Source organism: Leptonychotes weddellii, chromosome 6, assembly GCF_054177405.1.
Source record: "Leptonychotes weddellii isolate Sample4059 chromosome 6, ASM5417740v2, whole genome shotgun sequence".
Taxonomy (NCBI): domain Eukaryota; kingdom Metazoa; phylum Chordata; class Mammalia; order Carnivora; family Phocidae; genus Leptonychotes; species Leptonychotes weddellii.
This window is the reverse complement of record NC_138374.1, coordinates 14,807,286-14,822,857: the sequence shown is the minus strand read 5'-3', so window position 1 is coordinate 14,822,857 and position 15,572 is coordinate 14,807,286. Positions and strand designations below refer to the sequence as shown.

The window sequence follows — 15,572 nt, the reverse complement described above, 5'->3', positions numbered from 1 at the left end:
GAAGAAGTAAAAACGCTAGGCATCAAGGAACATCACAAACACACACACGAAGAAAACTGCCAAATGCCTGGCACTGTATACACCATTATTTTTACTATACTAATCCTCACAGGTAACAAAACTATCAAGTGAAAGAGGCAGATTCCTTTTTTTTTTTAAAGATTTTTTTTTTCTTTTTATTTATTTATTTGAGAGAGAGAATGAGATAGAGCATGAGAGGGGGTAGGGTCAGAGGGAGAAGCAGACTCCCCGCTGAGCAGAGAGCCCGATGCGGGACTCGATCCCCGGACTCCAGGATCATGACCTGAGCCGAAGGCAGTCGCCCAACCAACTGAGCCACCCAGGCGTCCCGAAAGAGGCAGATTCTAGTCCAGATGCTCCGACGCTAAATTCAGGCCTCTTTAAACAAAACGAAGATGTGAATATTAGCTACAGTTGTTAAATTGCTAACAGCTAAGCATTAATTACACCTGCGCTTTCCCCAGTCTTGCTGCTGGGGGAAACGTAAAAGAGGCTTTCCCATGTTACAAGTTTGATTGACACAAATTTGAAATATCCTTACCAGCCAAGGTTTATCAAATGCCTGACGTCCTTGCTTGAAGAAAGGCAACATAAAAACCAATAATAGTATCTCTCAAAACCAAAATCCCAAAGAACCATCTTTAAGTTACTTAAAATCACAGTAACGGAAGAGTTGGTAAGACGGCAAAAAGTCGCCACAACAGTAAACATAAAACAGTCAACTTGAAAACGGAAAGAGAAATAGGCAACTGAGTGAAAAATAGCCGAGCAGGTGGGGCTTAGCTGCAGTTCGCGCTGGGAGATCAGGCAATCGGCCCAAATTAAGCTGCTCTCCAAGCACCGCTCCCGAGGCGCGGCCCCCGATCCCCTCAGATCCCTCGGCCGCCTCCTCTCCAGTCGGCCCGGGACCCAGGGAACAAGGCAGGGAGAGGGAGGGATTCCTAACTCCGTCCCCCAGCGCTCGCCGGCCTCCACTGCCCGCGAGAGAGGCCAGGCGGAGAGCCGACCCAGGACCTGCAGAACCGCGGGGTAGGTGGGCAGTCCCTCCGCGCCGCCACCGCGACTGCGGTCGGCTCCGGGCGCCCGTCAAGCACTCACCCCACTTCTCCGAGCTTCAGGCCGCACCCCTAACGAGGCCGCTGAAGCTACGGCTCAGGGCCTAATTTCTCCATAGCGGGGTCCAGCAGACCAGGAGGTGAGGGGGGGGGAAACAGCGACCAGGGACAAGCCCGACACCGCGCTCCCTCCGCCACGGCTTCCCCAAACCCCCGCGGAGCTGACACATCAACAAAGATGGCGGCGACGCCGAATCCGGCCCCACTACAGCTGAGGGGGTGGGGCTCCCTGGAGGAGCCAATCAGCGAGGCGCGGGCGGTGTGACGCGACGCACCTCGGAGCCAGTGTAACCTGTCTGCAGTGGGCGGGGCCGGGGCCGGGGCCGCACCGCCTCCTGCCCCCGTAGGGCCCAGCCCGGCACTCACATTCGCTGGGCACCCACGCCCAGACTGAGTCGGCTAGCCAGCAATCCTGCTAGTCCTGTCCTGTCTCTCACGCCACTCCCACCCTAAGCCTGTTCTCTTTCTGTAGGACGTTCTCATTGGGTATAAACCCACCTCACTCTTTGACTCTTCTCTTATTAGTCAGGGGTATAAAGCAATAAAAGAATTCGAAATTGTGACTTCCCAGCTCTGATGCGCAAACCTTGCACCTGACGTAGGCGGAATTAGCAGGAGGAGCCTACCTGTCCCTCTGACAATTCAACCCTGGGAGAGATTCTGGGGGTTTCCATAACACCGCGTTCGTATCTTCAACCTGGCACACACTGCCATTGTTTAATAATAAACTGTTCGTGCGTTCGTCCCTGGCACCAGGCTGTGAGCGCCTTGAGCGCGGGAAGTGTCCTCTCCCGGCTGGGTGTCCCGGTTCGCATTGTGGGGATTGACATGCAGGAGCTACTCAATAATTAGCAACAAAAAGTGTATTGGAGGAAAAAGTGTGTTGAATACAGTTGCCTAATCGGGTCCAGATAAGGGGAAGTTTCAATCTGCGAATTGAAATCTACGCTGTCCAGTGATGTTCTTTGGTTTAGGACTTCCTACTCATCCAACTCATGAGTGAAAGTAGTTAATTCTGTCAAGTTGTCAACGTGAGAGTTTGTAAAGCAAAGCTTGTTCCTGTTCTGTTAAGCTTCTTTGACGCTAACTGCTAGGGGGGGGAATCACTTTAAAAAATCAACGTTATGTCACTTTATTCCTCTTTCCTTTTCAACAGGAAACGGCACCTCCCTCCTTAAATGAAAATACTGCAGTGAGACATACTTTGCAGTTAAAGTGTTTTTGACAGTGAAGTAATAAATTGACTTTAAAACAGTCAATCGACCATGGGGCGCCTGGGTGGCTCAGTCGTTAAGCGTCTGCCTTCGGCTCGGGTCATGATCCCAGGGTCATGGGATCGAGCCCCGCATCGGGCTCCCTGCTCAGCGGGAAGCCTGCTTCTCCCTCTCCCACTCCTCCTGCTTGTGTTTCCTCTCTCGCTGTCTATCTGTCAGATAAATAAATAAAATCTTTAAAAAAAACAAACAAACAAACAAAAAAAACAGTCAATCGACCAAACATTCCTAGTGAGATATATTTTTCCAAGGGGGAAAAAATGTAAGCCTTTTTCACAGCTCATATTGTTAGTAATAACCTTCACAGTGTTACTTCTGAAATATATATATTAGTTTAAAGCATTTAATAATTGTTTCTGGATACCACGATTTTCATTGTTAGAGAAAGGAAATACAAATACAAAATCAAAGAAATTAAGTAAAAATTCTGTAATTCTAAATTTGAATTTAGAAATATCAGTATGAACTCATGGTATTTTTTTTTTCATTAAAAGTGTCCACTAAAAAGGCCTGGAATAACAATCAGCACAATACACACCCCTATCCCCCATCATTTCTAAATATAATTTCCCACAAAAAGTCACTTGGACTCCCCTTGGAAATCAGGGACTGATTCTAAGTCTGGAGCAGGAAAGGTGCAAGAAAGAAAGTCTAAGATATGTGTATCAGAAAGCAAAGAAGAAAAATAATAGGAGTTGTGTCAAAGACTCAGGAGACAATTCAAAAGTGTGCCCACTGGTCAAAGGACAATTTAACATTAAAAATAATAACAGCATTTGAGACTCTTCTACTATGTCAAAAATTAATGTGTGTTGATTTTTTTAAAACATCACTGGTCACCTTTGGAAGATGCCAAAGAATCATCACAGTCTGAAAACTGATAAAAGAATCAAGCATCCTAACTTTCCTGTTACAAACTGAATCTCAATCAAATAGTCAATGTGGGAAAGTTCTTTATAGAGTTCCAGATAATAAATGCAGAAAACAGACTATCAGCAGTTTGCAAACCCTAATGAAATAATGGATCTAGGTAACAATCATCAGTGAGTCTAGAATTAGACAAAAAGCCCGTGGAAAACTTTATAATGGGTAGATGGGGCTGACATCACTTGAACCTGCTAGATCAATTTTAGTATCCTCCAAAGAGAAACAACTAGATATTAAGTGTCTTCTGATGTGATGCTACAGAGGAACATAATACCACCTGTGAAGTATACTTGCCAGAGGGGATATGCTCACAGTTGAACTTAAGAAAAACTGCCATTACTTCAATTTATAAATTACAAGAAAAGGATTAAAAGGAAATATCTTTTTAAAATACATCACTGAATACAAATATAGGATCTTGTTTGGAGCCTGATTTGAACATACCAATTATTAAAAATCATTTGAGACTCCGGATATTTTAAACACTAATTTCATGATATTCAGAAGTTGTTAAGAAAATGTTAAATTGTTAATTGTTAAGTTTTGGTGCTGCTTTTAAAAGTTATTATCTTTTAAAGATACATAAATATGTATAGATAACAAGATATAATATCCCCAAAAGTAAAAGTGATAAAAAAAATCCCCCAAATAAAAATAAAAACAACCCCACATTGATGGAAATATGTCAAAGGATAACAAGAGCCAACTCAAAGAGCTCCCAATGACCAAAATTGGAAAAATTTGAGCAAGGAATTGAGGTAGTGTTGGATTATAACCTAAAGTATAAAATAAACATGAGTTCATAATAATACATATACAGTATATATGATCAAATATATTAATAAATGGAGAAGAGACAAATCTATGTAAACAAATTTGAAATAATTTCGGTATCTGGCCCTTAAGGAGGGGGAGCATAACTTCTCTTTCTTAGGTGTAGACTGTGTGTAATAACTTTCTTCCAAAGTGTATAATATGCAAAGGGAGGGAAAACAAGAGTAACTTTAGAAACCTGAAGAACACTAGTCAGGTGGTGGTGTCTCGAGTATGTTATAAAGGTGTGTACAAGAGTTGTGTCTTTCTGCAATGTCAGCTTTATTCATTCATAAAGCAAGGTTAATACAATTGAAAGCAGGTTCAGGATTCTAAACTCAATGACATTTCACTGTGCATTTAATTTGGCTTCATACACATCACACAAAGTACAATACAAAGTTATGCAACAAACAAGATACAATAAGGGTAAGAACTTAATGAATCAGGGGCACCTGGGTGGCTCAGTCATTAAGTGTCTGCCTTTGGCTCAGGTCATGATCCCAGGGTCCTGGGATCGAGCCCCACATCTGGCTCCCTGCTCAGCGGGAAGCCTGCTTCTCCCTCTCCCACTCCCCCTGCTTGTGTTCCCTCTCTCGCTGTGTGTCTGTCAAATAAATAAATAAAATTTTAAAAAAAAGAACTTAATGAATCAAACCAAGTCAGTCTGTGAACACAGTTACGATGAGGACTTGGTCAGGTCTAGGCCAGCTCTAGGCACTTACTGCTTAATATGTTTAAAAGTGGAGGATCTCGGGCGCCTGGGTGGCTCAGATGGTTAAGCGTCTGCCTTCGGCTCAGGTCATGATCTCAGGGTCCTGGGATCGAGTCCCGCATCAGGCTCCCTGCTCCTTGGGAGCCTGCTTCTCCCTCTGCCTTTCTCTCTCGCTCTGTCTCTCATGAATAAAAAAAAAAAAAAAATCTTTAAAAGTGGAGGATCTCTATTATGTTCAGAGATCAATCAGGCACAGTCCACAGCAGTTGCCTTTTTTTTTTTTTTTAAGATTTTATTTATTTATTTGAGAGAGAGAGAATGAGAGAGAAAGAGAGAGAGAACACATGAGAGGGGATAGGGTCAGAGGACGAAGCAGACTCCCCGCCGAGCAGGGAGCCCGATGTGGGACTCGATCCCGGGACTCCAGGATCACGACCTGAGCCGAAGGCAGTCGCTTAACCAACTGAGCCACCCAGGCACCCACCACAGCAGTTGCCTTTTAATGTGGTCAGATGAGGAAGGGTCAGTGTCTAGAGAGTCTGGCAGTTTGCTGTAGAAATCCTCTTTTTACAAGAGTTTAATCAGTCTTGTGCCTTTGCAGGCCTCTTTTGTCTCTAGTGATTATCAGCTCCTAGTTCTTCTAGGCCTTACAGGTTATAGTCCTTGGTACTCCCAGTCTATACTGGTTTTGGTGATATTTGGTCTTAGCTGCAATATCCTTGGCTTCTTTTCTGATTATATCACTACTTGACACGAGTGACACCATCCTGCTCCCTACAGGTTGAAAATGTCAACTGTCATGAATCATTTTCACAGGATGTACACTTGATACGGTGCTGTGTAAATGGCACTTTACCTCTATAGCCTTCCTTCCCAAAACCCTTAACTCCAGTCTTATCATTAGAAAAACATCAAACTCCAACAGTGGGGCATCTTACAAAATGCCTGACCAGTACTCCTGGAATCTATCAAGATCACCAAAACAGGGAAAGTCTGAAAAACTGCCACAGCCAAGAAAAGCCTAAGAAGACATGACAACTAAATGTAATAATGTGGTATCCTGAATGGAATTCTGGCTCAGAGAAAGGACAATAGGTAAAAACTGCAGAAATCTAGATAAACTCTGGACTTCGGTAATAATGTATCAATATTGGTTCCTTAATTGTAGTTAATGTACCCTACTAATGTAATATGGATAATACAGGAAACTGGGTATGGTTAATCTGGGAAACTTTGTACTATCTTCTCAATTCTCAATTTTTATCTAAAACTGTTCTAAAAAAAACCTATTACAAAGAAAAAAAGATTCAAGTCAGAATTTGCTTCCAAACAATGGGAGAAGTGTGTGGGGGGTACGGATGCAGACAAGACTGACCGTGAGTTGACAACGTTGAAACTAGTTGATAAATACATGGGGGTACCATTTTTCTCCCGAATTTGTTTGAAAGGTCCCTAGTCCCCTCCCAAAAAAGGTTTAGAAATATTTGAGCGGCACCAACATATAACCAGGTGTGCTTAGTCAGGGAAAAAGTGATCACCTGTATTTACTTTTCAGGCAGAGTTAGCGGATTAATTTGAAAAACCTTTTAAGACTTTAAGCGGTTAATGCGACCGAAAGTGACCATTACCGAGATACCGTCTGCATCTTTGAGCTCGAACTCCATCCGAGGTCTCAGGGCTACATTGCTAGAAGCAGCTGGAATAACTATATAGTCTCGGCGGAGAAACTTTGCGAGCACGGAACCCTGGCGCACAGCGACGCCCCCCGCCCCCGGGGCACAGCGCGGCTTAGGCAGCGCGCGGAGGATGTGCGTGGGCGTCGCAGGGTGCACGTGGGAGCGGACTGCGCAGGCGCCGCGCTGGCGCAGAGCTAGCCATTGGAGGTGAGGTGAACGCGGAGAGCGCGTCTGGGCGGCGAGGCTGCCGGGCACCAGTGGACGCCACCACGGCCAGCCTTCAGAGACGGCTCGGGGTCAGCGGCCCTTTTGCCTCTTACCAGGTCAGGGTTCCCAGGCACGTGGCAGGGAGCGAAAGGGACTGCGTGAGGGCTGCGGGGCTTCAGTCGTTGGCGACCGGACGTTGGGCGCTGGACGTTGAGGTCGGGCGTTGAGCGGGCACCGGGGGCCTGGAAGTGGAGAGAGGATGGAGCCTTGGCTGGGGAAGGGCAGGTCTAGGGTTGAAGGTTGTGGTGGGGGAGGGGCAAGGGAAGTGAGAATTGAGCCCCTGGGTAAAGGGGGGCCCTGTAGTAGGTTTGGAAAATAGTACTTCCAGGCACGACTCTCCGAAATGTGAACGTCCGCTGGCATCCCGATAGAGGAGCTCTTTGCTCTTGTCTCTGAAAGAATCTAGTTTATGGATTCAGTCAGTGCTTTTGTTTAACTCAAAGCTGCAGTGCAAACAACACTAACACTTCCTACCTTCTGTAGGAAAGGTGGATGCACCATGGCTTTGGCTAGGTACGGGTAAACCGGCTCTGGTTCACGTTGCATGTTTGTAGCGTGTCTGCTGTGTGCCAATCGCATTTCTTGGCACTTGGGTCCCGGATATAAATACGTTGGCCCTGTTGGCCTCTAGAGTAGGAGAAGCTGCTTCTAGTTCCCTTGTTGAGCCCTCAGGGTATTGAATGGGAAGTGGCATGGCCTAGGAATCGGACCTGGATGTTCAGCTCAGCTGTGTAAGGGCCCTTGCGCTGAGGGGGTTGGCAAGTTACTTCATCTGCTCCGGTCTCCCTTACTTACCTGGAGGAATAAAGGAAGTAAGAATGCTTTAATCCTCAGATTATTTCAGTGTGCAAAGTAGTTACACATGAAAGGAAGAAATTCTTTGTGGTTTAAAAGTAAAGTTTAATAGCTGCCTCCGAAGAACTTAGTAAGCACCGGTCACTGCGCTAAGTAGTTTACATACATTCTTGAATTTAATCATCACAGTTCAGAGTTATGAGGAAGTTACTAAGATTGGCAACATTTTACAGAAACTGAATCCAAGAAAGATGAAGTGATTTTGCCTGAGATAGCATAGCTAAATGAGGAAGATGAGACTCTGCTCAGATTTGGGTCTGACCCACTTTAAAGCTCATGTTCTGCTGAACCATTGAGTTCCATAGCTTTAAAACTGAATGTTTCCTTGGGTGTTGAGTTTGATAAGTTCTTTATAGATTTTTGGATTCTAGCCCTTTAGCTGATAAAGCATTTGCAAATATCTTCTCCCATTCTGTCAGTTGTCTTTTGGTTTTGTCAACTGTTTCCTTTGCTGTGCAAAAGATTTTTATCTTGAAGTCCCAAAGTTGATTTTTGCTTTTGTTTCTCTTGCCTTTGGAGACATGTCTCCTAAGAAGTTGCTGCTGTCAAGGTCAAAGAGGTTGCTGCCTGTGTTCTCCTCTAGGATTTTGATAGATTCCTGTCTCACATTTAGGTCTTTCATCCATTTTGAGTTTATTTTTGTGTGTGGTATAAGAAAATGGTCCAGTTGCATTCTACGTGTGGCTGTCCAATTTTCCCAACACCATTTGAAGAGACTGTCTTTTTTCCATCGGATATTCTTTCCTCTGCTAAAGATTAGTTGACCATATAGCTGAGGTCCATTTCTGGGTTTTCCGTTCTGTTCCATTGATCAATGTGTCTGTTTTTGTGCCAGTACCATACTGTTTTGATGATTAAAGCTTTTTAATAGAGCTTGAAGTCTGGGATTGTGATGCCTCCAGCTTTGGTTTTCTTTTTCAACATTCCTTTGGTTCTTTGGAGTCTTTTCTGGTTCCATACAAATTTTAGGATTATTTGTTCCAGTTCTGTGAAAAATGTTGATGGTATTTTGATAGGGATTGCAATGAATGTATAGATTGCTCTGGGTAGCATAGACATTTTAACAATATTTGTTTTTCCAATCCATGAGCATGGAACGTTTTCCCATTTCTTTGTGTCTTCCTCAGTTTCTTTCATGAATATTCTATAGTTTCCAGAGTACAGATCCTTTATCTCTTTGGTTTGCAGCAATGTCCACAATAGCCAAACTATGGAAAGAGTCCGGATGTCCATCGACAGATGAATGGATAAAGAAAATGTATATGTATGCAATGGACTATTACTCAGCCATCAAAAAAATCTTGCCATTTGCAATGATGTGGATGGAACTAGAGGGTATTATGCTCAGTGAAATAAGTCAAGCAGAGAAAGACAATTATGATTTCCCTCATGTGGAATTTAAGAAACAAAACAGGAGCATAGGAGAAGGGAGGGAAAAATAATACAAAATCAGGGAGGGAGACAAACCATAAGAGACTCTTAACCATAGGAAACAAACTGAGGGTTCCGGGAGGAGAGGAGGTTAGAGGGATAGGATAACTGGGTGATGGGCATTAAGGAGGGCACGTGATATAATGAGCACTGGGTGTTATATACAACTGATGAATCACTAAGCTCTATCTCTGAAACTAATAATACACTATATGTTAATTAATTGAATTTAAATAAAATTAAATTTAAAAAAAAAAACCCCAAAAAACTGAATGTTTCCTTTGAGTAGCCATTCTTTCTGAATGTGTGTGGTTACCAGGAAAACAAAAGCAAACATTAGAGAAGAAAAAGAAAATTATAGCTATGTATCTGCTGCAAGTACTTTTGGTATTAAAGGAATTAATTCACTGTGCTAAGAATTAATTTTACTCTAGCTTCTATTCTTCTGAGAAGGAAGGAGAGGGCTTACAGTCACTGGTTGCAGGTGTATTGTGGGATGCTCTTGGCCAGATGGTGGAGGGGCAACAGGATTCCAAGAGAGTGCAAGAAAGGGTTTGCCCCTTCGGGAGCTTCACATTTTATTAGTGTCAGATCATGAAGCACAGAACAAAAGGACAATACAAAGCCAAGGCCTTCTGTTTGCCTGTAGAACTATAGCAGTTACTTCCATTCCACTGGTCTTTTATTACATCAGTGATCCCTTTAACATGAAGGAATTTGGGGACCCTCCTAATTAACCTCTTGTGTTAAGGAAATATATAACTAATTTGGATTTGGGGATGATTATAAATACATTTTTTTTTTAAAGATTTTATTTGACAGAGAGACACAGCAAGAGAAGGAACACAAACAGGGAGTGGGAGAGGGAGAAGCAGGCTCCCCACCGAGCAGGGAGCCCGATGCGGGGCTTGCTCTCAGAACCCTGGGATCATGACCTGAGCCAAAGGCAGACGCCCAACGACTGAGCCACCCAGGCGCCCCTATAAATACATTTTTATTCGTCACCAGTAGCATGTAAAAAAACAGTAGATTGTATATAGGGGAAACTGCTTGTTTTAAAACTGGGTAAGATTAGCCCATGAGGTATCATGACCCTTGGAGCGATGTCTGTAACACACCTGTACCTGAATACCAGAAGTCAGCAGCCCAAGGTTGGGAAGCACAGCATTATGGAATAGTGTCTGTCCACTCCAGATTCAGATACGCCCAGTGGTTGACACAGGATGAAGCCAAGTAGGGATAATTGCAGTTTTCTTACGGCTGTTTTTTAACGTTGAAATACATGGGTTAGAATTCATAGGACTGTAAATCAAAAGAAAAAAGGCAATCTTTATATGATAAACACATTTTTTAAAAAAATTAAATTCCAAAAGATGTTAGGTAACTGCAAGTTTTATGTGTACTCACAGTAGTCCTGGTTGCTACTCCAAAAGCTAGTGCATAATTTTAAGTAGGTAGTTTTCAAAGTAAGGGGTAGTATGATGATTCTGCTGACTGGCTGTTGGCTCTCATCTTTAGTCCTGTGCTCAGTTAGGAGAAGGATGTCTATGTGAGGGTTTCTGATGAACTAGAGAAAGTCCAGACTTGTGAGGACCCTGGAAGGTGTTACATCAACTGGTGAAGGACCTGGAGGAAAGTGGATATGGTAGACATCTCAGGTATTTGAAAGGTTATGGAAACAGCAACAGGAGTCCGTCAGTTGGGAAGTGAACCATTTCATAAAGAAGAGTGCAGTACAGTTGGCTGTCCAAAATTAAAGAAGTTAGAAGCTTCTAGTTATAAAACAGGCCTACACATCTATTTGCCCTGGGCATTGTAATGAAAATTCCTGAATAGGGTGAGGCAAGTGAGGTGTCTTTCTAACCTACATATTCCACTCTAGGTGGAGCTCTTTTTAAGCTTAAATCCTTTTTAATTGCTGCTTAAACTTCTAAGACTTGTTTTTTCTGAAGTCAAATTTATTTACTAATTTTTGGACTTTGGAAGAGTGGATATAAGACTTGAAGTTTTGCTATTAAATTTCAGAAACCCTCATAACGTGATGTAATTCTCCATTTAAGACTGCCACATGTAATTTCAGTCAGTGAATTTCATTTTCACTGTCCAGATTGTCATGAAAACAGTGCAATAGTACATTTTAATTATTTTGTCATACAGTTATCTTTTGAATGCCTCATTGTACAAAACATGGTAGGTGCCATGAGAAATCAGGGTATTTTTTTTGTTAATGTTTCTTTTTTTTTTTTTAAATGTTTTTTTTTTTTTAAAGATTTTATTTATTTGAGAGAGAGAGAATGAGAGAGAGCATGAGAAGGAGGAAGGTCAGAGGGAGGAGCAGACTCCCTGCTGAGCAGGGAGCCCGATGCGGGACTCGATCCCGGGACTCCAGGATCATGACCTGAGCCGAAGGCAGTCGCTTAACCAACTGAGCCACCCAGGCGCCCTTGTTAATGTTTCTAATAAAACCTGGTTTCTGCACTCAAGGTACTTAAAATAATCCAGAACACAGACATAACTGTCTATAGCTAACTGTGCTACAGGATAGAAAGGAGCTGATTGTGGATTGACTGTCAGCCCTACCAAATAAGGACAGAGGAAAGGCTATTTCAGGAGTTACCTGTTGTGTATTGAGGGTCCCACTGGTGTCTTGAGAAAAGGACTATATCCTAGTTTTGTGGTTTAAATATTGATCCTTTACTTGATTTAGAATTAGCCACACGAGGAAAAATAGGCCTAATTTAAATGCAATATTAATATTTTAATCTTTAAAATGCTTTTTTCTATTAAAGTAATTCATTTTTAAGCATAATTTGAGGGGTACCTGGGTTGGTTAAGCGTCTGCCTTCTGCTCAGGTCATGATCTCAGGGTCCTGGGATCGAGCCCCGCATCTGCTCCCTGCTCAGTGGGGAACCTGCTTCTCCCTCTCCCTCACCCTCTCCCCCGCTTGTGTTTGCACACTCGTGCATGTGCTCTCTGTCAAATCTTAAAAAAAAAAACATAATTTGAAAATGAAAAAGACTGTAAAAATTGCTTTTGTCAACCTACTTCCCCATAACACTCTTTTAAAATTTAATGTATGTCATTGATCTTGCTTACATGGAGGGGTTATTTTTTTTTTTGCAGTTATTATACAGTGTTTCTGATTTTCATTTGCTATTCTTACAACATTTTACGATGTTTTTGAAAACTAGGATTCTAAATGGTAGTGTTAATATTCTGTCTAGTAGAGGTATCACAGTTAATTTTTTTCTCTAATTTTTTTTCACTATTTTAAATAGGCTTTTTTGATGTTCAGGATTATTATTATTATTTGAGAGGGGAGAGAAGGAGTGGGTGCAGGGGCAGAGGGACAGAGGGACAGGGAGAGAATCTTAAGCAGGCTTCATGCCCAGCATGGAGCTGACACATGGCTTGATCTCACAACACTGAGATCATGACCTGAGCCGAAATCAAGAGTTGGACGCTTAACTGACTGAGCCACTTAGGCACCCCAATGCTTAGGATTATTTTAATGGGATGATTTCTAGGCATAGAGTTACCAGCTGAATGGCTAGAACACTTTTAAGAATACATGTATACCTGGAGTGCCTGGGTGGCACAGTTGGTTAAGTGTCCAACTCTTGGTTGCAGCTCAGGTCATGAGATCAAGCCCCTTGTCAAACTCCCTGCTCAGCATGGAGTCTACTTGAGAGTCTCTCTCTCTCTAAAATAAATATATATTGAAGGAAAAGAAAAAATACATATATACCTTAAGAATATATATTTATAGGGGCGCTTGTGTGGCTCAGTCGTTAAGTGTCTGCCTTCACCTCAGGTCATGATCCCCGGGTCCTGGGATCGAGCCCTGCATTGGGCTCCCTGTTCAGCAGGAAGCCTGCTTCTCCCTCTCTCACTGTCTCTCTGTTGAAAAATAAATAAAATCTTTAAAAAATACATATTTATAGACATACATACATGCAGGTGTGTATATGTATGTATATCCAAATTGTCTCCCTATAAGAACATACTAATTTATATTCAATGCAATGAGTGTCCATTTTATTTTCAAAGATTTTATTTTTAAGATTTTGAGAGAGAGAGGGAGAGAGAGCATGAGCAGGGGGGAGGGACAGAGGGAGAGGGAGAAGCAGGTTCCCTGCTCAGCAGGGAGCCAGACCTGGGGGCTGGATCTCAGGACCCTGGGATCATGACCTGAGCTGAAGAGAGAGAGAGCCTTCGAGCAAGCACCTCTTCCTGTGAGTAGGTGGAGGGAGGGGTAGAGAGAGAGAATCTCAAGCACTCTGCACTGAGCACAGAGCCCAATGCAGGGCTCAATCTCACAAACTTGAAATCATGACCTGAGCTGAAATCAAGAGTTTGTCGTTTAACCGACTTTGCCACCCAGAGGCCCAATAGTGAGTGTCCTTTTTAATCACACCCACACTGGGCAGAATATAATACATAATTATTTAATTTGATTTTTCTATTACAAATGAGGTTGAAGGTTTCCCCCCTTATGTTTATCAACTAATCTTCATCTTCTATGCATTCTGTTCATGCCTTTTGCTCACATTTTATTGGTATCTGTATCAATTGGGCTGCAAATAACAGAAAACGCCTGGGTTAATTTGATGCCACAGTGAATCTAAGCATAGGAAGATCAGGGCTGGTGTTCCTACTCAAGGATACCGCCAGAGACATCAGATGCTTTCACTTTTCCGCTCTACCATCCTTAGGGTGTGCTCTCTTCCTTTTTGCTTATTGCTTCCTGATTACGTTACAGGAAGAAAGGGGTGAAGGATCCTGCAGCCAAGTCTGTTCCTGTTCATCAGGAAAGGACAGAGCTTTCTGAGAAATTCTGCTCAGAAGAATGATTATGGCCAGTATTGTCTCTAACTCAAGCTGGCAAATCAGAGGTAGAAGATGGCCTTTGGGTCCGTTACATTGTCTGCTACACTATCTGAATGTTTTTACTGTTTATCCCACATTTTTAAAATTTTGATATTGAATTTTCCATCTTTGTGTTAATCTTTATTTTATGGCTTCTTTGCTATTTTTTGTAATCTTTTGTTTCATATAGTCATGTTTGCTAGTTCCTTTGTGATATTTTACCACTTTTAAGAGCAAAAACAAAACCCTTCACCTGCTCGTGTGGTTGTTGTAGGCTGATTCTCTAGGAAGCAAAACTTGAGATGGAGATTTGTATACTGTGGTGAACGTGTTTTTGCATGGCTTTAGTGTTTTTGGAGTTAGTTGAGGTGGCTTTTCTAGTCCAATATGCCCAGTGTTGGAAAAATGAATGCTCTTGATTGTGTTGGTCCTTACTAGATCAAGTTTATCATGGTACTAAAATATCACTTGTTTTCTCTCTGTTGACAAGTGTGTAAGGCAGGTGTGTCCTTATTGTGGCCTCAATTTCTCCTTTAATCAGTGTTTGTTTTATAGATCTAGGGACATTGTGATTCACTGATTCTTGGCTGATCGCTCTCTTCCAGTGTTTCTTTCATCCACATAAAAAATTGAGTTCTCTTTTATCGGCTATTAATATTTGTATTCCATTTTTTTTTTTGGTTATTTGCATAGCACATGTTTTAGTTCTATTATTTCCAGACTTGCCATATAATTTTGTTTTATGTGTGCCTCTTGTGCATAACACCTAGCTGGATGTTTTTCTCCCTCTTTTTCTTTTAACTGAGACTAAATCATTGATAATTGGATTACTTGGGTTTCGTTCTGTCATCTTATTTGATGTTTTCCATTGACCATGCTCAATCATTTTTTTTCCTGTTAGACAGATTTTTTCTTCTGTAATTTTAAAATTATGCATTGTTTTTGTTCTTCTGATAGTTACCCTAATATTTTAATGTGCATTCTTTATATTCCTTATACATTGGAGTTACTCAGTATTTCTAACCCAGTTTCCCCTGGAAGTTATTTTCCATTTGTAACTTCATAGTATTTGTCTCTTACTGCACCCAACATTCTCCTTCTCACTGGATCTGATCCTTGTGTGTGTGGGGGTGTGCTTACTGCCATGTGTGTGCTTTCCCTGGCAGCTGCAGGATCTCCCATTGTAACTGCCCATCTGCAGCCTTCAATTAGGGATCTTCCCAGGATCTGGCCTATAGAGTTTCCCTCTTCGAGTGTGCCTGTGTATTTCTTTCTTTCTTTTTTTTTTAATTTCGTTATCTTTTCTGTATTGTCATGGATTAGGCAAATGATATGGAACTTTTAGGACACCAGGAGGGAGGATGTTTCTGCTATTTCTTTATCTTCCCTTTAAAACAATGTTAAACAATATTTAGATACTACTCATACCAGTTTAGCTTTCTGTGGCTTTTTTTTTTTTCCCCTGAGCAGTTTTGGGACAATAGGCAGTTTTACCTGCGGTTAGCAGACAAAGCTGTAGGTCACAACCTCAGGAAGAAAAGTTGTTTGTCCACTTTTATTACTTCCCTTGGGCAGGACACTTAGTATTCTTTAAGAGTAATAGGAAAA

The 15,572-nt window shown here is 42.2% G+C and overlaps 1 protein-coding gene across 2 annotated transcripts in view; it reads right to left on the bottom strand.

Annotated features, from left to right (window-relative positions):
* Positions 1–1,335, bottom strand: part of CCDC186 (coiled-coil domain containing 186) — a 47,825-nt gene extending 46,490 nt beyond the window's left edge. For both annotated transcript variants that reach the window (XM_031039057.2, XM_006743198.3), the window contains exon 1: positions 1,120–1,335. The gene's annotated coding sequence lies outside the window, so the exon portion shown is untranslated. The remainder of the gene's footprint in view (positions 1–1,119) is intronic.
* Positions 1,336–15,572: the final 14,237 nt, after the last annotated feature.